This window comes from Anabrus simplex, chromosome X (genome assembly GCF_040414725.1).
Source record: "Anabrus simplex isolate iqAnaSimp1 chromosome X, ASM4041472v1, whole genome shotgun sequence".
Lineage (NCBI taxonomy): Eukaryota > Metazoa > Arthropoda > Insecta > Orthoptera > Tettigoniidae > Anabrus > Anabrus simplex.
This window is the reverse complement of record NC_090279.1, coordinates 165,355,201-165,379,586: the sequence shown is the minus strand read 5'-3', so window position 1 is coordinate 165,379,586 and position 24,386 is coordinate 165,355,201.

Sequence of the window (24,386 nt, the reverse complement as noted above, 5' to 3'; positions counted from 1 at the left end):
TGCCGCAATTTAATGCTGCAGGATTTCTCGTAAATGCCTGTATTTGGGCACCTTCAGATACAATCGGACAGAGCCAGAATCTAATCCGCCACCTTGAGCTCGTAAGGAGAGCACTCGATCGCCTGAGATACCCGACCCACCAATCAACAAAACAAATGCATACAATGTCATAAAATACTTGTTTATTTATAACATACCGTATGACAGTAGTTTGCCTGATCTTATGACGATGACACCTCACGATCCTGTCTAGAAACTCTGATACAAGCTACAAAGCAAATATATATACTAAATCAGAAAGCAGGACTCCAAATTTCCTTTGAAAGGAACACAACAAATACACGACCAACATCGAAACGGCCACTCATCACTTAAATACAGAGCATGTTAGGATAGAAAGAGACGACAGCTTCAAGTACATCGGGGAGATCGTACAACCGAAAACTACACCCATAATATTAAAAGAAACGTTTTGACAGATAGGGCTAGAAGGGGGAGCACTGCACGTGCCATTGTCATATTCCTTCATTTCTTTCTCCCTCCCCTTGGTTCCGGCTCACTTGTTCCTTCGTTCGTTCAGACCGCTGTGTTCTGTTGTACGTAACTCAGAAGTGAGAGGTTTGGCAACTGCAAGCAACAGGAACCGGCCAGCAGACTTATCTCCCTGGTAACCGCAGTGAATTCACCCTCGTTTATATTGCAACCCCACCCAGGCAGGCAGTACACAGACCTCCAACTAGGAACTGTCAGATCGCATCTTTTATTATTACGACCATAGCGACAGAAGCGAACTACACCAGGCGGATGCTTTTCGCAGGACACATGATTTATACGCGCACAAGAGAAAAGCCATCCAAAGGCGAGCTAAATTAAGACACTACAACACAGTGATTAAAACAGTGTGTCTGTATGCTAGTGAATGCTTCCGAATGACAGGAATGCCGAGACGAAGAGAAGCCGAAACACTGAAAGATCCTCCGCAAAATAATGGATCCAAAACTTGTAGATGACCAGTATAGGTTATGAGGAAGGGGACAGCTATACCATGAAAGCGAAAGATTGGCTGAGTCAATGAAGAAAAGAAGACTCAAATTTTATAGAAATCTGCTTAGAATGGATGAGAAGGGGCTGAAAAAGCAGATTTTGAAAATACTTGACAGTAGACATAAAGTTTCCGACAAATGGTTCAGGGATATTGAACAATCTGGATTAAATCGGGAACACATTCTAAACCGAACAAAGTTTAGATCAGTGATCGACAGCTTTAGAGGCTTTCATGACGAATGGGAACTAAATAGTGGATGGACAGAGGAAAGAAGACCATCTTGGCGTCCTGGGAATCGGAGTGGCCAGCTATCCGAACACCTAAAAGTCTGAGAGCAATCATGAAGACAATTGCCGTGTGGCGGTCCTCTTTTCAGCCTTCATGGAAAGACAACGTAGTTTTGTGTAGGCTGAGGATATGTCACGGAAGATCTACGCACTCGGGCAGTGTGTTCTTGAGGTGCCGAATTCACCGCGGCCCACATCCTGAGAGAGTACACGGATCTTTCTGGCCTAAAACAGAACTTCGGTCTGCAGGAGACTGTAGTCCTCCTACTAGCCGATAACAAGTATACATTTCGAGTGTTCTGTTTCTAAGGGATTTTAAATTTCCTTATGACGTATTTGTGTCCATTTCAGCTTAATAAAATATTATTTTTTGTTTTATTTTTTAATTATCCATTTGAATTTATGTCTCCACATAATTTCTCCAGAGAGGATGGTTTCCTCTTTGTACATCCTGTTATCACCACTCTTACAACAGACAAGGGATACCATTGATTTATTCCACTGCCAACACACACAGGGGAATGTCGAAGATAGATACAATAGCCAGTTTTAAATAAATTTTGTAAAGAAATGGGCGCTCTTAGGTTTCAATTTTTTTGGTGACAAGCTGCTTTATCCCACTACTCCAACTAAAATGTTTTCATTCCTCCCCTGAAGGGGAAGGCGGGCCTCCTAGACGGTGACGCCGTCTCCCAGGCCATGAGATTTGTTTCGGAGAAGGAGATGTGCCGAAGGAGGTGAGAGGGTTAGCGGCCGTGGCCTGTCCCAGCATTCGCCTTAGTGCAGGAGAATGGAAAACCACGGAAAACCATTCTCAGGACAACGGACGGTAGGGTCCAACCCTTCTCCGTCTCCCGAATACAGAGGCGTAGAGCCAGGGTAGAGGCATGGCCTCATCTCCTCTGCTCGGTTGACCGGTCGGAGTGCAGAGCGGTCAGAGCTGTGGCCACTTGTGGACCAAAACCCACTCTGCATCCACCGACCTCACTTATCTCTGTGGATCAGCGGTAAAGTGACGGCCTCCGGATCCCAAGATAGCAGGTTCATACCCGGGAGAGGTAGTCGAATTTTTTGAAGGGTGGGAAAAAGTCCATTCGACACTCCATGTCGGCATGTAAAAGATCTCTGGTGACACATTTGGTGTTTACCCGACAAAATTCGTTAAATCTCAGCCACAGTTGTCCAAAGAGAAGTTCGGTTTACTCGGTCTGCCATCTAGTAGGCCTAGAGTAAAATGGAACAGGGAAATTGACGAGCAGACAGCCAGATGGCGTCAAATTAAAATGTCTGCACACGGTAGCTGAGCCCATACGATTATTAACTACTTTCATAAAAATACGCCAATTTTGTGAAAATGAACTATAGTTATTTTTTAAAGAATTTTCCCATAGTAATGTCCAGAGAGGATAGTTAAAACAAAAATCACCACCACCACCACCATAACTGCACAACCAACCTTTCTTAATTGGTTAATTCCGATGACTCCGGGGTTTCGGTAGATGCAGAGTGGGTCTCAGCCCACAAGTGGCAACGGCTGGTCCGTGGTCCGACAGTTGTGCACTCTGACCGGCCAACCGTGGCTCTACTCCTCTGTATTCGGGAGACGGAGAAGGGCTGGACCCCACCGTCGGCTGTCCTGAGAATGGTTTTCCGTGGTTTTCCATTCTCCTACACTAAGACGAATGCTGAGACAGATCCTAGTATAGGCCACGGCCGCCAACTCTCTCACATTCTCCACTATGAATCTCTTGGCCTGAGAGACGGCGTCATCGTCTAAGAGGCCTACCTTCCCCTTCAGGGAAGGAATGAAAACATTTAGTAGTAATAGACTCCGGACCTGGGTGTGTGTTGTTGTCCTTTAGAAATCCTCATAGGTAGAGCCCCATCGTTTTTCCTGGGAACATGAAACTGAGTTGTGTGAATCATTGTGTGTTTATTGTGTGAATGGGTTTTCTTCATTTATTATTATTGTTATTAATATGGTACTGTCACACTAATTGCCGTACTGATATGTAGGCCTAACTTAAGTCTTAGAATTATCTGTTCGTAGTATTATTTCCTTTTAGAATTTCTGTCTTACTTTTATGTTTACATTTTTAAATTTTATTGTTTATAGTGGTTAAGTGTAAGAGAGGGCCATGAGCCCTAACTTCGCCACAAATGTAAGTCAGGAATAAATAAATAAATAAATAAATAAATAAATAAATAAATAAATAAATAAATGTTGTTTGACATAATTTTGATTTTTTCAGAGATGTGAAGACATAATTAAGCTGCTTGTTTCTCTAGTTCAAGAATTTTCTTCCTTATTTCCTCCAATGTTTCAGCAAACAGGCCCATATCATCTGCAAAAGCAATACAATTGATTTTTTTTTTTTTTTTTGCAACCCAGTCTAATTCCTCTCTTTATATTTTTGTTCCATTCTCTGACTACTTTCTCAAGCACACAGTTGAACAACAACGGTGACAGCCCATCTCCCTGTCATACTCCCGTTCTTATTTCGAAGGAATCTGATAGTTCACCCATGAATTTAACTTCCGAAAATGTATTTGTGATCGTCGCTTTTATGATATTAGTTGTTTTCTTATCCAAACCCATTTCTTCCAGGACTGATAAAAGGGATCCTCTATTAATCGATCATATGCCTTTTTGAAATCAATGAAGGAGATTACATACGGCTTTGCCCTTGATTTTTGGTATGCTATAATGTTTTTTGAGGTTTAGTATTTGTTCAGAGCATGACCTACCCTTTCTAAAACCTTCCTGGTATTCCCGAAGCTGTGGGTCCAATTGTGACTTTGCCCTCTTTAAGAGGACTTTAGAAAGAATCGTGCATTACCTTTATTATTATTATTATTATTATTATTATCCTCTGGATCGTTTAACTTCACAACAGCTGGGACGTATGCATAAAGTCTAGCAAATGCTTTTGCTACCTCCTTTGTAAGCATATGCTGGAATATGTATGAATAAAATAATCTAGCAGTTGCTTTACTTACTGGTATTTACTTGCTAGCAAGCATTTGCTTAATTTTCCAGCAAATGCTGAATTCTACATGAATAAAACCTAGCATGTGCTAGTACTATGCAACCATTTGCTTAAGATTTACCAAGCCAGTCTCAGTTAGCTTGAAGTTTTTTCTGTGACGACTTAGTGTTACCTTCTGGTTGATTTAATGGCACAAATTGTGAATATCCGACGCAGGAAACTGTATAATCCCAGACGGCGTAGTGATGAACGTGCATATAAACATTTGTATAGATTTAACGAAGAAAATGTTGAATTAATTTCGAGCTCTTTCTTGGGAGAAAGTGGCGAGACGCGTGGTGGTGCGTTAACATCGAAGGAACGAATACAGATATTTCTTCGTTTTGTTGGCGATCCGGGTTTTCAAGTTGGGATAGGAGAAGATACGGGAGTGCATCAAAGTACTGTTAGTAGAACCATTGATTTCGTCAGCGAGAAAATTTTTCTAAAAGCACATCATTGGATAAAATTTCCGTCACGTCCACAAGAAATCAATATAGCTAAAGAGGAATGGCAGCAACGCTTTAACTTTCCTTGTGTGATCGGTGCTCTTGACTGTACACATGTACCTATTTTAAAGCCACAACTACACGGCGATGAATACATCAACCGCAAAAATTTCGCTTCTATCAATGTACAAGCAACATGCAATTCAAGCGAAGTTTTTACAAGTGTTGATGCTAGCTGGCCTGGTTCTGTACATGACAGTCGCATATTTAAGAATTCACGTGTGTATGAAGGATTGCGAGACCATGCGGGAGCTGCAATACTGTTGGGTGATTCAGGTTACGGGCTTGTACCTTGGCTGCTAACTCCTTACCGAAACCCTCAAAATCCACAAGAAGAAAATTACAATCGCGTGCATGCTCATAACAGAGTAATTATTGAAAGATGTTTTGGTCAGCTGAAGAGACGTTTCCCTCTACTAGCAAACAAAGTCAGGATCTCTTTACAGAAAATTTCACGCATTATTATCTGTTGCTTTGTGCTGCATAACGTCTCTAAGCATTTAAGAGATGAGGACAATTTTGATAATGTTTATACTGAAGAAAACGATGATGATGGTGCTGCTGATTGGGGTGAACAAGAATATGGTTATGATGACATGAGAAGACGTGGTGCACAGAGAAGAAATGAAATCGCTAATATTTTGTTTCAACAAGTTGCTGTAAATTAACTATGAAAGTAGTGAAGCACTGTGATCTGGAAATGACAAAATTTAACAGTTGTGTGGCTCGTGTTTTTCATTTAACTTATACTCTTACATCGTTATAAATTTATTTGTGATTCACTTCATCTTGTACGCTACTGTATCATTTCGCCTCAGTTGAATACAAATACCAACACTTATTTCTCTGTTTTTATGTTCCACACATCATTCAAACTGTATGTAGGTTTGTTCACTTAAGTTTAATTTTGAAACTAATTTCCGTTCTTCTACTTCCTGTTGTTGCATGCGAGCTAACTTAAGCTGTTCCAATAACACCAGTCTCTGAAGTTCCATGTTCGAAAGTCTTTCCGTCTCCTCAGTCTCTGCAGCTAATTTTATTTTCTTGTACTTTCTTGGTGGTGGTGTCGTACTCTGTAGCGATATGCTATCATCATTGATATCAGCTGCGTGTTCCTTACTTCCTCCTACAGTGCATCCTCCTGAAATGTTGATGAAATATAATTACTGACCTTGATCTACAGATTAATAAAATGAACTCCACATGAATGATTCATAAAAGAAAGAAATACGTTAGGCCTAATGATTATTTTTCTAATACACAGCTTGCGGAGTGATGTGGTATTTCATCAATGAGTCCAGTAAAGTTTAATACCGGGCGAGTTGGCCGTGCGGTTAGGGCCGCGCAGCTTTGAGGTTGCACCCGAGAGATAGTGGGCTCGAACCCCAGCCCTGAATATGGTTTTCCGTGGTTTCCCATTTCACACCAGGCAAACGCCGGGGCTGTACCTTAATTTAGACTACGGCCGCTTCATTCTCACTCCTAGGCCTTTCCTATCCCATCGCCGCCGTAAGACCTACCTGTTTCGGCGCGACGTAAAGCAAATTGTTTAAAAATAATAATTAATAGACATACCTGGTACACGAGTGAATGATGGATTTTGTTGTCCTTCCATTAAATTTAGAAGTTCCTCCTCCCATTTCTTCAACTGTATCTTCCTGTTTCCTGTAGTGTTACGGTCACTCTTCTTTTTCACTTCGGTCTTCATGTTATGGATCCTTTTTTTCACCTGATCTGCTGTGAATTGCCGCCCGAGATTCTTCTCACAACTCTCGCGTAACTGTTCAACAGCTTGTAATTTAGCTGTTTTCGTCGAAGGAGTTTGCGATTTACTTAATAACACTGGTAACTGTTTGATCATTGAAATGAAGTGAAAATTTACGTCAATTTCTACATCTGTTTCTGATATCTCGGACATCGTAGAATACTGAATATGCACTGCAGGAAATGGAAACGAGCTGTAAACACCAATAACACCGAATACAAAACTCATAGGTTACGGCGGTCAACATGTGTTTCTATACTAACATAACCTCTTATCGGCAACCAACATGCTTTGCGCTATTAGAAAATGCTAGTTAGAATATTCTAAGAAGTCAGCATATGCTGGAAAAACTTGCAGCACTTTCTAGTCAGCACAAGCAAAAGGTTATTCATATCAATTTAAGCAAATGCTTTTACTTGCCAGTATTTGCTGAAAGCATTTACTTTTACTTATTGCTTATGCTTGTAGAATGTTCTACATTTTTATGCATATGTCCCAGTGTTCTGAATAAACAGAAAAGTGAATTGTGATGCACATAATAGCGTACGTTGTATAGTAAATGGCCAACTGAGTACACTAAAAACACTAAGTACATAATAAACACTGAATTAAAGAGACCAACATCGTTCGGACCTTTTTCATCCGTTTCATCCGTCCCCCGCAGTGCCAGCAGTGAGCTCCGGACTCCGGACACATGGAGCTTATGGCTGAGGCTCCTGCAATGTTTGCAGTGTTCTCCCTCGTCCACATGCCCAGCGGCAAAGTAGCGGAAAGGTTTCCTTATGCATTGATCCTTCAATTACCGAGGGGTTATGCCTGGCAGCTGCATTTAGCACTGGGACTAGTAGAATAGACCGGGCGAGTTGGCCGTGCGGTTAGAGGCGCGCGGCTGTGAGCTTGCATCCGGGAGATAGCGGCTTCGAATCCCACTGTCGGCAGCCCTGAAGATGGTTTTCCATTTTCACATCAGGCAAATGCTGGGGCTGTACCTTAATTAAGCCCAAGGCCGCTTCCTTCCTACTCCTAGGCCTTCCCTATTCCATCGTCGCCATAAGACCTATCTGTGTCAGTGCGACGTAAAGCCACTAGAAAAAAAAGTAGAATAGAAGCATATGATCCATGTAATTGGCCTATGATGTAGATACCTTAATTTCGATTATTTCCTCATTTTAATTTCTACCTGGAGAGCAACGAGGCTCATATCTTATAAGAGGATGGGTGAGTGGTGGTACGTGAACCTATACCCTTAAAAAGCAGCCGCCACCGCTTAAAAATTTGCAATCACTGGCATTGTCGAATACAGGACTAGAGAAAACTGAACTTTACATGTAATATTATTTCTTGACCTTCCTGGGGAAGAAAGGGCATTCTCGTCCTGCTGATAAGTACTACTATATTTATGCAAACTACTTCAAGTTGATGATTTTACTCTCTGCCCGTGATGATTTCACCCTCAGTACCAACACGTGCCTATAAATAGTAACTTGGTTGATAGAAGTACAGACTCCGTGGAGATATGTCCACAATTTAGAGCGTTAGACTAATTTTTTGAGTGCATCCTGAAGCAAGATAGAGATGCGAAACACTAGAAGAATTAAAAAAGAAGAATTCGGTATCATTTGAATTGAATCTACCAACGTTTCACATGGCTTTCTTGCCATTGTTCTCATTCATAAATATCGGTAAAAATCAGGCTGACCGGACGTCCGACATTTGGAAGATATTTGCTCCTTTCCAGACCGTGTACTCATTCACTCCAGGGATTTCAAAATTCCCAAAACTGTTCGGCATTTGAGAATACATTACTTTACACTCACTCTCCTGGCACTACAGCCTATGAAGGGCCCTAGCCTCTCCAAAAGCTTTCGCCCACTCCTTTCGGACCAGCGCTCTTCTTCTCCAGCCCTGGATCTCTAACAACTCCATATCTCTCGAGACATTGTCCAGCCATCTTGTCCTTGGTCTCCCCCCGTCTTCGTTGGCCACCAGGATGTTGGTCAGGGATCATCGTTGCTTGATTCTGGTCCATCCTTACGCTGTGCCCGAGATACCGAAGTCTCCTCTTCTTGGCCTCTGCGACTAGCTCGAGGTGACAGACTTCTTCGTTGGTCCTGATGCGCAACTCTCCTTCATCGTAAACCACGCCTAAGATCTTCCTCAAGATCTTCCTCTCCCACACCCGTAGAAAGTTCTTGACACGCTCGTTTAGAGTCCACGTTTCGCACAAATATAGCACAACTGGACGGAACACATGACTACCGAAAAACTGAGCTTTTCATGTAATGTTATTTCTTGACATTCACGGGGAAGAAAAGGCACTTTTAATATATAAAGGTCAACAGTCTCATCCGTAGATCTGTTTCTACAAGAAGCATTAAGTGCTCTCTCCGGTTAAGACGCCATCAGCAGTTTCGTTCTTTGTTTTGTATCGCGCAGTTGTAGTGTCTTGGATGCGGTGTTAGACATATCGTACCAAAACTTGCATATACAACGTTAAACCGATGATATGCACTGTTCAATCCACTGGTAAACAGTTCGCTGTGGCCAAACATTGTCCACGTATTGTGCTGAAAGTCATACATGAATTTAAGCTCCTGGTACACCCTCAGACCACAAAAACGGATTACGGAATGCTGTTCTTCCTTGGTGCAAACAGAGAGTGGCGAGACCATCTTTACGTCGCAACACTGCAAGCTGCACTGATCTGATAACGCTGACACAAGTTGACCTAGAACACGTACCTATAAATATTAAGTTAGGTCCAGAATCATGCTTCAAGATCCAACAAGGTCAATCTGAGATCACATAATATGTTTCTAATCTTTTTCTTGTTTCCTAGTTCCGGAATTAGTGGAAGCCCTTCAACTAGCGCCCGTGGAGATTACAGCAGAAGCAGAGGGCGATTTCAATCAAGGAGATGAAGAGAACATGGACAGCGATGGCGTCGACTTCTTGATGCCCGAAGGAGACTTCCTGATGACAGCGGATGGGGTGCCTGTCACTCCACCTACATCTCAAGCGCCTCCAGTATTGTCAGAACCGACAGTCACGCAGGTAGACAAAATTTATATTTATTTATTTACACTACTTGCTGTTCCATAATATTTAAAAAAATTACCATCATTAACCAAGTTTATCAGAAAATGCCCATTGTAGAGGATCGATGGATACCCGTTGAAGTCACCACGACGGGCAGCCTATGTATCATTCGATGTGTAATTACAGGAGACATAAGACGTATTACACTAGCCTGGGCAACATCTATGGATGGCGTGATTTAGCGTAATTTTGTTATTGGGTCAAAGTTGAAAACTCGGTGGCAGAAGGATTTTTGGATGCAGAATGTAGGCTCAACTTTAGAACGCGCAAATTTGTCAGTGGTTTGAAAACTTTTGTCTCAAAGATGAGAAAGGTAGATGACGCAATTGGGGGTGAAATGTTTGTTGGCAAATCCACACATCACCATCAAGGGAACTTGCTTTGGTGGTGTGATGTTCGCAATTCAACAAATCCAGACCGTCCAGATCTTGTGAGTAAAGTGCAAAAATAGATAATTTATTACCGCAGGAACTAACAGCAGTGGGTGGACAACATGTTGGTTCGTCACGAGAATCAGCTACTACTCTATCGTGTTTTGATGTGTGATCCAAAGTGGGTAAAATAAAGTTGAGCAAAGCAAGATTTTGTAGTTAGATTGGTGAACAGCACGGAGTATTGTTTGTTACATGTTCTTTACTTCTAGTGAATCTATTACCGATGTGCAGACATTGAAGGAAGGCATTGGCAGTTGTAAAAAGCAAGTATCACTGATCTATAGGACGGGTTCCCTGAAGTGATTAAAACTCCATGTGTCAAAACTTACGCAGTAGAAGACGAGTAAACATCCTCCATATCACTGTGAAATAGTACGAGTAAACTACCACATATTTTTGCTTCTAAGACAATTCTTAAAAAAAAAGGGTTTTCTGGTAATTCACTACCTCATGGGAACCACGTTTCTGCAGATATCGGACAGGGAGGCTTGTGAATTGTTGGCAAATTTGTCTTCTTCTTCTTAAAGTTTTCATTCCCCACCCGAAGGGTGGAGCGGATCCCCTAGATCGTAACGCGATCTCTCGGGACAAGATCAGTGAAAGGAACAATGGGATGCTTGTAGATGTAGGAGATGGGTAAGGGATGTGAAGATTATGGAGGATGTTATGGTGGGACCTCTTGGCTTGGGGAAATGACTTTAGATGGAGGTTTACACCGGAGTGTCAAGAAGGAAGTTGCGTGGAAAGGTAAGGTGGTGAAGTGTTGAAGCGATATGGTAAAGGACAGTTATGAGGTGTTGGAGATGTGCAAGGGTAGGCGGGGTTGCAATGGAGAGATTAGAAGAGGAAGGAGGTGGACGGACATGGAAAGAACGCTGAAAGCGGGCATGATCAGGCCGGGTATGGCGACGAGATGTGGAGGCGGATGGCGAAGGCGGGGAGGTGAGCGAGAGGGTTCGACGGTATGCTGACGGCCGTAGACAAGTGCACCGGTGATCAGGCGGGCAACGGCTGCTGCGCTGGGAAGCTGAAGTCTGATTAAGTATGTCGGACCGGTGGAGTTGTAGATACAGAACGCCCTCCTGACGGGTATGGCTTGAAGGCGGAGTTGTTCTTGAATGTCGGTTGCCTGGATGAGCGGGCTTACGCCGTGGACGACGCAACTGAAGACTTCGTTTGTGGCTGATGTTGCTGACGGTGATGAAGGTTGATGAGCGGCTGCTGCGGCAGATTTGTGTCGATGCAGACGGAGACTATTTCGAATGAATCATAACGATGTAGAGGTGTGGGAAATTAAGAGCGATGATTTAATTTCGAATGATCTTGTACTTTCTTATGCTCAGTGCTATAATAAGCCGTAACAGGCAGACGACGGCGATGGCGTTCAAGGTCGCAAGCTAAGAAAATCTAATAGATACCATCAAGTCATTAATATAGAAATTCAAATGTTACCATTGATGCTTTCACGGTCCGTACTTATAGACATGATATAGGATTTTGGGCTCATGCCGTATCAAGGAAATAAAGTAAAATACTTTACATTTCGCAGATAACTTTGCTCTGCGTCTTCAAAAGAAAATATCGACTGCTCACGAAGAAGAATTCTCTAAGAATTAGGTTTGAATTTAGATGTTAATAATAGAAGTGGAAATAGTACGTTCATTCCGTCACCAGATGGCGTACCGTCCGTGGTACAGCGCCAGTGTTCGAAGCGAAAGCTGATGGAAGCAGCAGAATCAATGTACACACATCAGGTGTACACACATATGGAAGTAATGACATTGACAACGCCTGGAATGAAACATCTGGGGATGAGGAACGTGCGAATTTGGAACACACCGAAACGAAATAACAATAGTGAAGGGACAGGGAAGGTAGCTACCTACGTAAATCCTTAATGGCTGGCAACCATGTACTACTTAATTGATAGCCAGTGTCTGCTGAAATTGTTGAAATTCTTGGAGAAGTCATCCTCGTGAAAAGTCGACATTTTCTTCTGAAGACGCAGAGCAAACTTTTCTGCGAAACTTAAAGAATTTCAGCTTATTACGTCCAAAAGCCTATATCATGTCTAGAAATTCAAATGTTGTATTATATGTTTCAGATTGTAGCCTCCTTAATTTAATGGGATATAACTGGTATAAATAAGCATAAGTACACCTCACGGCTCTGTATTTGGATCTCGATTCTTCTCAGCGTACATAACCACATTTAAAATGTGTTTATCTTCCAAAGATACCACTTGCTTGGGGATTATTTGCAACCATACTACGTTTATCTGCCTCTAAAATGATCGATTCTATTATTAAGATCCTTGACGATCCTCATAGACTTCATCTAAGATCTAGCATACACAGACGATTTTCTATCCGTTTAACCACATAGAACGCATTGTTTTTGGCAATTTCGCTCCAAAATATATAGTTTTGATTTGGTCTTAAGGTAGTCCAAATGGTTCATCTCATATAAAACATGGTGGGACCGAACGGCTTCGATAATTTTCTCCCCTATTTCTCAATAAACTACGTGACACGTGCGCAGGAAACTGTAGTTCCAGTCCTGCGTGGCGTAGGCGGAAGTAGGTGCAGAACTAGCCTGTCCTGTCCTGTCCTGCCCTGCCCTGCCTCACCTTATGCGATGATACAATGAATAATGTCGATTACAAAAATCTGCTCTGCACTAAGAGCCATACGCTAAATAATTGTTTTATGAGAAAGTACAACGGGGCAACCATCCGCTCTTATTATTAATACGATGGCAAATGATAAATGTACTAACCTTGGAAGAATTTAAGTATTGTAAAAAGAAAGGGAAGGGGTGCGAGGGACGTGAAAATGGAAAAAGTATACAGTCGGGTCAGAAGATAACAAGAGTTAACCAAGAGAGTTCGAACAGAAAGTGAGGAACAATCCCATACTCAGCTAGGGGCTCTGTGGTCGCCAACCAACGCTTTCAAGTTGAGAGCCCGGGATTGCCTTTGAGTCGCCTCTTAAGATAGGTGGCCGGTTCCGCGGTGTAGGTATAGCATACCTGCCTCTTACTTGGAGGCCCCGCGTACGATTCCCGGTGAGGTCAGGTTTTTTACACTGCTCTGAGGGCTGGTTCGAGGTCTACTCAGCCTACGTGATTGCAATTGAGGATCTACCTGACGATGAGATAACGCCCCCGGTCTAGAAAGCCATGAATAACGACCGAGAGGATTCGCTGTGATGACCACACGACACCTCGTAATCTGCATGCCTTTTGGCTGAAAGACGGTCGCTTGGTAGGCCAAGGTTCTTCGGGGCTGTTGCGACACGAGGTTTGATTTTAAGACAGGTATGGTTGTATATTTTCCCCACCCACACCAGAGCTAAGTCATTCGCTCATATTACAGAATTATAAACCATATCATCTCAGCCAACTATTGGGAATATTAGACGCATAACTATCAATTTACTAGGTTTAATTCCTGACAGAGAATGTAATTTACTTGAGTACCGTACGTCTATAAGAAATACTAAACCTTGTCCAAAATGAAGGCTAATTCTAATAAGTATATTTATTGCCTATTCATGTTCGTCTTATTGTAATATCACTTGGTCTTTTTTTGCTTACAGATTTCGGAAAAGCCGGACGGAAGATTTACTATGTCAGATGGTCCCATGGAAATGCTGTATGATGTTCGTTTGCCGGATAGCCACCTTGATCATCCAGAATCACCGCCAAGATCCCGAGAAGCAGAACCTGCATCACCTGAAACACCCCCTTCAGAACAAGAGACGCCATCCTCTACAGAATCACCACCGCAGGAGCCAGCCATAGGAAAAGAACTTCTTATGGCTGATAATCTACAGATCACGGGGACAGGACTGAATGCCGATTCAAGTCCACCGGAAACAGAGTGTAAGTAATCTGCTATAAACGTACATTGTTGGAGTACAGTTAACCAAATTTAAACTTACAGGAAGAGATGCTAAGAGATAAACAGGGTCATCGAAAAAGAACATTCACATTGTAAAAAATTGCTTCTACATGTAGCATAAAAATATTGAGGCGATTATGGTCTTAAACTGAAGAGCAGAGATGAGAGTTTTTAACATACCTTAAAATATATGTCGTATATATGCCCCAGTCGTGACATGGCAGACACCGAGTCGACAATCAATTTCTTGCTTCTTAAGCTGGAGCATATCTGGAGTGACAGTTGCGAGGCAGCAGTGATCCTTTGTCTGAGATGCACTAAGTCATGTAGACGTTTATGCGGAACAGTTTGGGGTAGTCTTACGTATTCCTAATTGTACATTCTGCCGTGCAATAGATATCCTGGGAGTTTTAACATACGACAAGCGAATAGGCTTAATATTATCCTCTGATGTTCCTGGCCGGCCTGGTGATTTTCCTTTGGTTACATATTGATTTTACCATCGGCGAATGGCTTTATGGTTCGGCGCATCGCAACACTGTTAAGTTGTTCTAAAGTTACATAGAACAAGTACGTTTGACTTGAATTCCGCAAACCAAGGCACGCACTGTACTTTCTGCTGGGCGGTCCACATAGTATTGGACTGGCTACACAACACTCGGTCATGGTCAAGTTCAGGCAACAACTAACAGCAGCGTTTTCGAAACAACTCCATTCTTTCCTCTTTGTTTTAGGACTACAATCGTTTCAATATTTCCATCCTACTTGAAGAAGTTTCTTTTCACAGTATGGGTACACTTTTTCGATGAACCTGTACTACAGCTTTTACTTAATTTAATGCATATTTATTCCAATCAAGTTTTGTCTAAAGGGTAAGACTGTGCACTAGAATCGATGGACTTTATATGATCCTATTTTCTTTGTTATATTCATAAATGATATAACAACATTTATACAACACAGTAATTGCCTTCTCTATGCTGACGATCTAAATATCTTTAAGTGAGTTAGACTGTAAGTTGCTACAGCCTGACTTAAACCTCCTAACTGGTGTGAAACGTGGCTACTTGGTTTGAATACTTCAAAATGTAATGCAATTACATTTTCACGTAAGTTGGAACCAGTAAATTACCCTTACAACTTATGCAATTTTCAGATAGCTCGTGTGAATGAAATAAATGATCTTGGTGTGTTACTTTCAAACGTTTACGGTCTTTCCTTGGAGAAACATTTAGACAAGATTTCTAGGAAAGGGTTTAAATGACTTGGCTTTCTGAAAAGAAACTGCGCCGAATGTATTTCTCCTAGAACTCCGATAACTTTGTTTTGCACTCTAGTCAGGCCATCGTTAGAATATTTCTGTGAGGTGTTGCTACCTTCTCAGCAGTATTTAATACAAAATTTGGAAAGAGTCTCAATAAGGTTCATGAAATGGATCAGCTACAAAGGTTTGGTTATTTCTCTCTCTTCGTCCGATTACGAGTCTTTTTGTGAGACTATGAGTATGAGAACATTGCACTCGCATCGCAGATGTGCCAATGCTCTCCTTCTTTATGAGTGTCTGATGAATAGAGTGGATTGCTCAACATTATTGGAGATGATTCCATTACATGTTCCTCGGTGCAATACTAGGCAAAGGTAAAATTTCCATCTGCCTAAAGTGAAATCTGTGGCTCGGGTAAACTCATGACTGCTGAGGGCATTAAAATCACTTAAGGAGGTGAGTGGATCAGTGGACCTTTTTCATTCACCCGCGTCTAAAATTAGACGTGCCCTAACTACCTCATCAATGTAAGGTACGGGTACTCTCTGTAAAATATATAAAGATGTGTATGTAAAAATGTCTCTAGATGTAGTTTAATCATGGCAATTATTTAACGAGATTCATTTTATTTATTTATGTAAGGTGTTGTAAATATGTATATATAAACGTCTCTAGCTTGAGTTTAAATTTGATTATTAATTTAGGAAATCAGTGTTATTTTTTAACATACTGTTGAACATACTGTTTTACTGAATCATCTATAATTGGGAAAATAATCCGTTGATGATAAATACATCTATCTACCGATCCGTATAGAAATACACACACAAACACAAAAATTGAATGACGCGTTGCGTAGGTGCGTACCATGCACAGAAGCCGCGCCATTGAAGAATTGCGTACATTTCCTAAGGGTTGGTCCACATTTCCTGTGATTGCCCCCCTTTCTTCCACCTTAAACTTTCCCTTACAGAGTGAAGCAGTTTAACAATTTATTGCACTTTCCCCACTAATGGATACAAATAATGGTTTTCATCCTTATTTTCTAGCTGTACTGTGCAGAAATGCGAGCGCCCTGATACTCATACTGAAAATGCTCCTATAATATATAGTAAAACTGCAAATTTTCTGCATACTGTTTTAGAGTTAGGAAGAAAATGTAGGTACAGAAATATTTGAAATAACTCCCAATTTGCAATACATAGACCTATTCTAACTGCGCATCTGTCTTCTCTGTGTCTTATTTGTGACGAATCCGCTGAGCGCGCTTTCTCGTGGGAAAGTTCTGTTCAGTCATCGCGAAAAATATCTGACCAATTTTACCACCGAAAAATCGTTCGTTTGACGGGCGACAAAATCAGTAGGAGTGTTTTCCATTATTATTATGACCGCTATTCCATAACAAAGCTGCAGTAAAAACTTCATAGATGTAAGACTGACAGTCTTGGAAATTTGAAGACATTTTAATCGGAAAGACATATTTTTAGCCCTGTTTACAAAACGGAAAAAGATTCCATCTCCAAAAGTATTTGAGGTAATGCAGTGAAATTTTACCTGAAAACCTATAATTAAGATGCCTAATAACACAATGTAAAACATTGACTGATATGCTGTCACTTAATAGAAAAGTACGGATTCGACAAAATTTAGACCCGTCTCTAAATTTTCTGCAAACACTGTAATTATCTTGCTCAGGATTTTAGGAGGCCACATCATATGATTGAATTGGCTGATGCTGATGATGCTAAATCATTGCAGGTTTACGGTTAATGGTTTATTGTTACTGGGGTGTGCTACCCTGTTGTAAATAAATAATTATAAACATCTTTGAACGTATTCGCCACTCTCTTCATTGACGATGTAGACTCTGTAATCACGTTAGAGGACGGCAATTTTAACCTATTTTGCAATTTAATGCACGTTGTGATGTTCTGATTGGAACAGTGCAGGTTTCTAGATAAAATGTGGAACTCACACTCATCACCATATCCTCCGAAGCATTTTCAAATTTTGACGCCACAAAGCGCCCAAACTATGCACTTTCTGAAAAATGACCTATTTGGTTGTAAAAGGTAAAAGCAAGGACAAATTATCCCCATTATTACACCCTGGGTTGTATAAAATTCCCAGTACTTGCAACGAGGTATACGTTGACCAAACATGCCAGTCCATTGGTACTCGTATGAAGGAAAACCAACGAAATATCCGTCTCAACCAGCTAGACGTCCGACTCGTTGGCTGAATGGTCAGCGTACTGGCCTTCGGTTCAGAGGGTCCCGGGTTCGATTCCCGGCCGGGTCGGGGATTTTAACCTTCATTGGTTAATTCTAATGGCTCGGGGGCTGGGTGTTTGTGCTGTCCCCAACATCCCTGCAACTCACACACCCCACATAACACTATCCTCCACCAAAAAAACACGCAGTTACCTACACATGGCAGATGCCGCCCACCCTCATCGGAGGGTCTGCCTTACAAGGGCTGCACTCGGCTAGAAATAGCCACACGAAATTATTATTATTATACCAGCTAGACAAGTTATTGTTTGTCTATATCTCCTCCCGTCGCTCTACGGCGTCGGGTCTGTCGTGGCAGGTTTTATGACCGGATGCCCTTCCTGACGTCAACCTCATCAGAGGAATTAATGAAATGAAATTAATGACATGATATACGATAGTAGGACGGGAGAGGGTGAAACCCGGTGCCGGCTCATAGCCTACTTCTCTCAAATAGCAACAAGGGGTCTACTCAAGGCTTAACGTCACCGTCCGACGGACGAATCACCATCAACAGCGTCATATGCCCTCACTCCATATGAGCACTAGGGAGAGGTTTGGAATTTAATCCAGGCTTTTGGCACGCAATCTAGTGATTAGAAATTGTATACCACCACCTTCCCTACCCTGCCGGTCTACATTCTGATGGTGAAATTTTTTTCGACCCACGGGACTCGAACCGGATAACCTCGGTGTCAGACCGTGTAGACTTCAACGCCTTAACGATCATGCCAGCCAGACAAGTTAGTAATAGCTGATCACACCCTATCGTCGGGAGTCATGATGTGTTTCAAGATGTTCGAGCTCTTACCCACACTGAACACTACAGGTCTAGGATTATACGGGAAGCTATGGAAATACGTAAAGTCCTAACAGATTCAACAGGGACAATGGCTATCAATTAAGTAACACGTGGTTGCCATCCATTAAGGATTTACTTGGCTAGTTCTCTTCCCTATCCCTTCACTATTATTATTTCGTTTCGATATTTTCCAAATTCATACTCTCCTCAGCAGATGGTTCATTTCAAGCTTGTGTTAGTGTCATACTTTCATAACGTGTGTATAACTGTTATACCCCCGCCCAGACCGTCTCATACTCATTAACCTTTGTTTTCTCTACATATTCTCTTTCCATTATTCACCTATATTTTATTTTCTATCTTCGTTGCACTTTCTTTTCGCACTTTCTTTTCGATTTATATCGTCTACCACATTCGTCCCTGATTCGTCTGATGACCTTGCTGTTACTTTGTAAAGCACATGCAGTGTAACAAGAAACATCTTAATTGGAGCTTAGCCATCTGATGACGAATGAAACTATCACTTACTATAAGCCAACGGTAAAGCATTCTTAAATTTAAACCCTCATTATTGGAGAAGTCTTCCCCGTTAAAAGTCGAAATTTTCTTCTGAAGACGCCGAGCAAAGTTCTCTGCGAAACGTAAAGAAGTTCACCTTATTTTCTAGACATGTCAAAAGCCCAAAAAATTATTATCATGTCTATACAATCGTTGGAATTATTCTTAAACCCCCTGTATAGCCTATAATAATTTGGGAGAAACACGCTTTCTGATGGTGAAATGATTACTGAAATCGATTGAGTCTCCCTGTGTATACCCTCCATATACAAACAAACAAACAAACTTTAAAACTTTCTACCTATAAATTAAATATTTATTTATTTATTTATTTATTTATTTATTTATTTATTTATTTATTTATTTATTTATTTATTTATTTATTTATTTATTTATTTATTTATTTATTTATTTATTTATTTATTTATTTATTTATTGTTTTACGGGAGCGAAAGCTGGGTGGACTCAGGATATCTTATTCATAAGTTAGAAGTAACGGACATGAAAGTAGCAAGAATGATTGCTGGTACAAACAGGTGGGAACAATGGCAGAAGGGTACTCGGAATGAGGAGATAAAGACTAAGTTAGGAATGGACTCGATGGATGAAGCTGTACGCATAAACCGGCTTCGGTGGAGGGTTCATGTGAGGCGAATAGAGGAGGATAGGTTACCTAGGAAAATAATGGATTCTGTTATGGAGGGTAAGAGAAGTAGAGGGAGACCAAGACGACAATGGTTAGACTCAGTTTCTAACGCTTTAAAGATAAGAGGTATAGAACTAAATTAGGCCACAGCACAAGTTGCAAATAGAGGATTGTGGCGACGTTTAGTAAATTCACAAAGGCTTGCAGACTGAACGCTGAAAGGCATAACGGCCTATAATGATGTATGTATGTATTTATATACGAGTACAATATTTACCGAGCGAGTTGGCCGCGCGATTAGGGGCGCGCAGATGCGAGTTTGCATCCGGGAGATAGTGGGTTCGAGCCCCACTGTCGGCAGCCCTGAAGATGGTTTTCCGTGGTTTTCCATTTCACTCCAAGCAAATGCTGGGCGTGTACCTTAATTAAGGCCACGGCCTCTTTCTTCCCACTTCTAGGCCTTTCCTGCCCCATCGTAGCCATACGATCTATCTGTGTTGATGCAACGTAAAACCAATTGTAAAAAAAAAAATATTTTATTAGCTATAGTACCGTCCGCCTCTGTGGTGTAGTGGTTAGTGTGATTAGCTACCACCCTCGGAGGCCCGGGTTCGATTCCCGGCTCTGCCACGAAATTTGAAAAGTGGTACGAGGGCTGGAACGGGATCCACTCAGCCTCGGGAGGTCAACTGAGTAGAGGTGGGTTCGATTCCCACCTCAGCCATCCTGGAAGTGGTTTTCCGTGGTTTCCCACTTCCCCTCCAGGCAAATGCCGGGATGGTACCTAACTTAAGGCCACGGCCGCTTCCTTCCCACTTCCTTGTCTATCCCTTCCAATCATCCCCCTCCCCCCCGCAAGGCCCCTGTTCAGCATAGCATAGCAGGTGAGGCCGCCTGGGCGAGGTACAACTCCCCGATTGTATCCCCCGACCCAGAGTCTGAATCTCCAGGACACTGCCCTTGAGGCGGTAGAGGTGGGATTCCTCGCTGAGTCCGAGCGAAAAACCGACCCTGGAGGGTAAACCGATTAAGAAGAAGAATAAGAATAAGAAGCTATAGTACCCGTCATTTATGGGACAATCATATAGAATGTGCAAAGTTATTTAACTCCCGAGCTACTTTCCGCCCAATATTCCGGCATGCAGTAATCCCATCTACCGGAGATGAGTGGCAGCAGAAGAGACATCACATCACATGGTTAATGCAATGTTATTGTTGATCAGTTTCATGAGCTTTCCATATTGTCGACCTTCACATTTAGTTTTCTTCAGACTCTGGGACATTAGAGCATCTGATATAAAGGCAATCCTTCCTACTTCCACGACTCCCTCTTGTCTTATGCTTCAAGCGATCGTTCCTTTGCGATTTTTTCTCTTTTTATTTTTTCAATAACGTTCTTCACAATTTTTCTTATCGATACGAACCGATGACCACGCACTTTTACATCGCCAGTTAACACGATTAAACAATATTTCAATGTTTGCAATGCTCGCCGTTAATATGGACAAAGCAATAAAAGACTAAATTCATGAATTCCATTATCATAGTCAGTACGGTAAAGTTGTATAAGACATACATGATCGAAACTTGTATTCTCTATACCTTTCGTTGTGTAATACTTTTTGATAGTACCAATAACACAGGTATTTAAATTTAAAGCACCTTCCCCTAAACCACCATTTTAATCCAGCGTGAATAAAAATTAATTGGTTCATAATGAAAGGACATCAGTCACATTTTTTTTTCGAAATTGTGTTAACATTGAATTTTTTTATCTTGAATGGTCTTCACATCGTTTTGTAAAGAAAGATCAGTCCAGCTGCCGGATGGGTAGTTCGCGAACGAACTAGTTCTCGGGAACTACTTCACTCCCACGAACTGTGAAGTGTTTATTATACTCGTCTCTCGAGAACTACTTCGCGAACTATATATATACACAGACCACCGCCGTCTCAATCTCTATATACTGCCTGCTCTATGCCGCGAGAATTGCGTTTGCAGCGACATTGCAGATGGCAGCACTTACCGCACCCAAAGCACATGTTGGTTAAATGAGAGTTCGTCCGTAAAGCCAATATAAAATGAAAAATAATTCTTAACATGTTACTAACTGAAAAGATAATGCACATACAAAACCTTACATTTCACATTTGAGCTTGGCTTAAGATACAAAAACGTAAAATATATACAATCTTACCAGTTACAGTAAATACATTAGGATCATCCCACTGCTGCCCACTGCTGCATGGTACATAAACATTTCAGAATTTTCTCGACACGAGTAACGGAGCACCTTTTCAGTCCTTTTATTACTGTTATTTACCAGCAGTGGACGCAAAACATTCCTATCACTATTTCGCTGACCCTTTGTTCATAACCAGATTTCAGGATGCGTTTTACGGCACATAATGCGTGCGTTCGTCATGTCATTAAATCCACCACCCAATCTCACTGAACTAAATAGAGCTTATATTGCGTCTCCAGAAAATCATCTAGTCAGAACATAAAATAACCGTTTTTGTAACAAATAAGACACACATTCCACTATAGATTTCACAGTTAGCGAGACAGCATCTGCCGTCTTATTAGTCAGGCACTTCAGTTTTTCACGTTTTTATTCCAACCGAATTATTTTAACGTACTCGATGATATCATCATTCAACCATTGTAAGTATTTTATCTGCTGGTGAATAGAAATGCACACAATCTGGATTGTTTTGCCGAAAAGCATTTCAGTAATCATTTCTGAGCTAAAAGTGATAGATCGGAGACTTCTAAGCCTTTAACGAGGAAGTAGACAGCAGGACTAGAGAACTCGGATTACAAGTCGGATTACACAAGAAAACACAACAGTTTATTCGCGAGAGCAGGAGATTTTACAATATATGTACCGGATACACCTTCAACATTGACCACGCAAATGAACTTGTCACTGGTTCGGTCGTAGAGAAGCCGTACCTAATCAACCATTTAATCGGCGATCACTGTTACACTCCTATCTGTTGGTCTAAGACTTTTACATTCAGCTCTAAGTGTCTCCTTCACTAATTTAGAAATCCCGACAAACACCATCAACATTTTTCATTTAGGCTACCTGTCCAGAGTACTTTGTGACGGAGCTGACACTAGACCAGCAGTCCTGCCATATTCGTAACCGTTTGGGATACTATTCCCCACGCCACATAGTACCGCGTGATTTGTTCTGACTGCCCGTATTTTGTCTTGCGAAAATTATGGATTTGATTTTTAAAAACGGTCGTTTTTCCTTTGTTCGCCTGCTTCCTTTATTTTATTCAGACGATCAATTTCTGGGTTGTCTTCGAATTGTCTCTGTAGTCTTTTAACTTTATTATGATTAGTCATCAGCTGTTATCGCAGTCTCAGAATTCTTGATCGGAGCCTCTAATGTCTGATTTTCTGATCACTGCTGTCATTCTTACTCGTTGGAATCGTTATTCAAATTAATTTCGTACTCGTCATCCATTGTATATCCTGCGGCTGAAGAGCTTGTTTCATCACAGATTTCTTCCGAAGAAATACCTTGTCACTGTCTGGTCTTTCATGGAGCTATTTTTCTGGTTTGAAGGTAATGGGGATAATTCGAAGACCGACTATGCACTCTCTCTGGCTTCAATATTTTTTCTTTTAGTTTTATCTTTTATCTTCATCTCTAAAATTCAGGCTAAAATTTTCTCGAAGTCTTTACTTGCAGGGATAACAGGGATAACAGGGATAACAGGAATCCTCACACCTGAAAAATTTGGATTTCCTGTTTTGATATACAGTGAGGAACACAACAATTAATCATTTTACAACCAGAGACACACAAATAAATGCTCGATGCATACGCACTGGAAGAGAATAACGTGGGTACGGAGATAAGTTGGGTGCGTTAGCTGGCGCCCCTAGCGGAGGTTTGTGACACTAAGAGCTCACGCTGAGAAGCATGTTAAGCGCATAGCATAGAGCAGGCAGTATATAGGATTGAGACGGCGGTGGTGAAGTGTTTATTATACTCGTCTCTCGAGAACTACTTCGCGAACTATATATACACAGACCAAAGAACATAACGAATGAACTGTGAAGTGTTCGCTCGTCTCTCGAGAACTACTTCGCGAACTGTAGAACTTCACGAGTTTGAAGGGAATGGGAAGGAACTTGTTCGCGGACGAACTACTTCAGCGGTTGCAGAGTGCTCTGGCGGGAAAAATTACACATTTGGAAGTAATTCGTAAAGTAATTCTTTCTTGGGAGCGAGAGTGTTGGAGTTTGTTGATAAACTTAACCATGATAGGTTAATATGGTTGTTTGATCCGTATTGACTAGTCTAAACCTATTACAGAACTAACTTATTTAAAGTAGTTTTACTTAAATCCGCCTTGACGTTTAGCGCCACCGGCGAGAAAAAGTTGACCAACGCTCAGATGTTACAAATTTATGTTTCAGTCAGGGAATGAAATCGCCACCAAGAAAAGTGTTCTCTTGCGATAACAGATCAGCTTTTAAAACATTTCATTTTCAAGTCGACAATATTTTAACAGAAATTCTGATTATTCTTGAAAAGAAATAGATTTTTCCTACACTTACATTCCTGAGGGGTTGGGGCGGAGGGATAGAGTGTTAACTGACATTACCGGTAATAGGAACGTTCGTCTGTTATAGAGAAGTGCACCTGCGTGCTACCTGTTGCCCACTTTGTGTACTTCCTCGTTTTGGAAATATGTTCACAGGAATCCTAATATGCATTCTCTATTTGATGATAACAATTTTT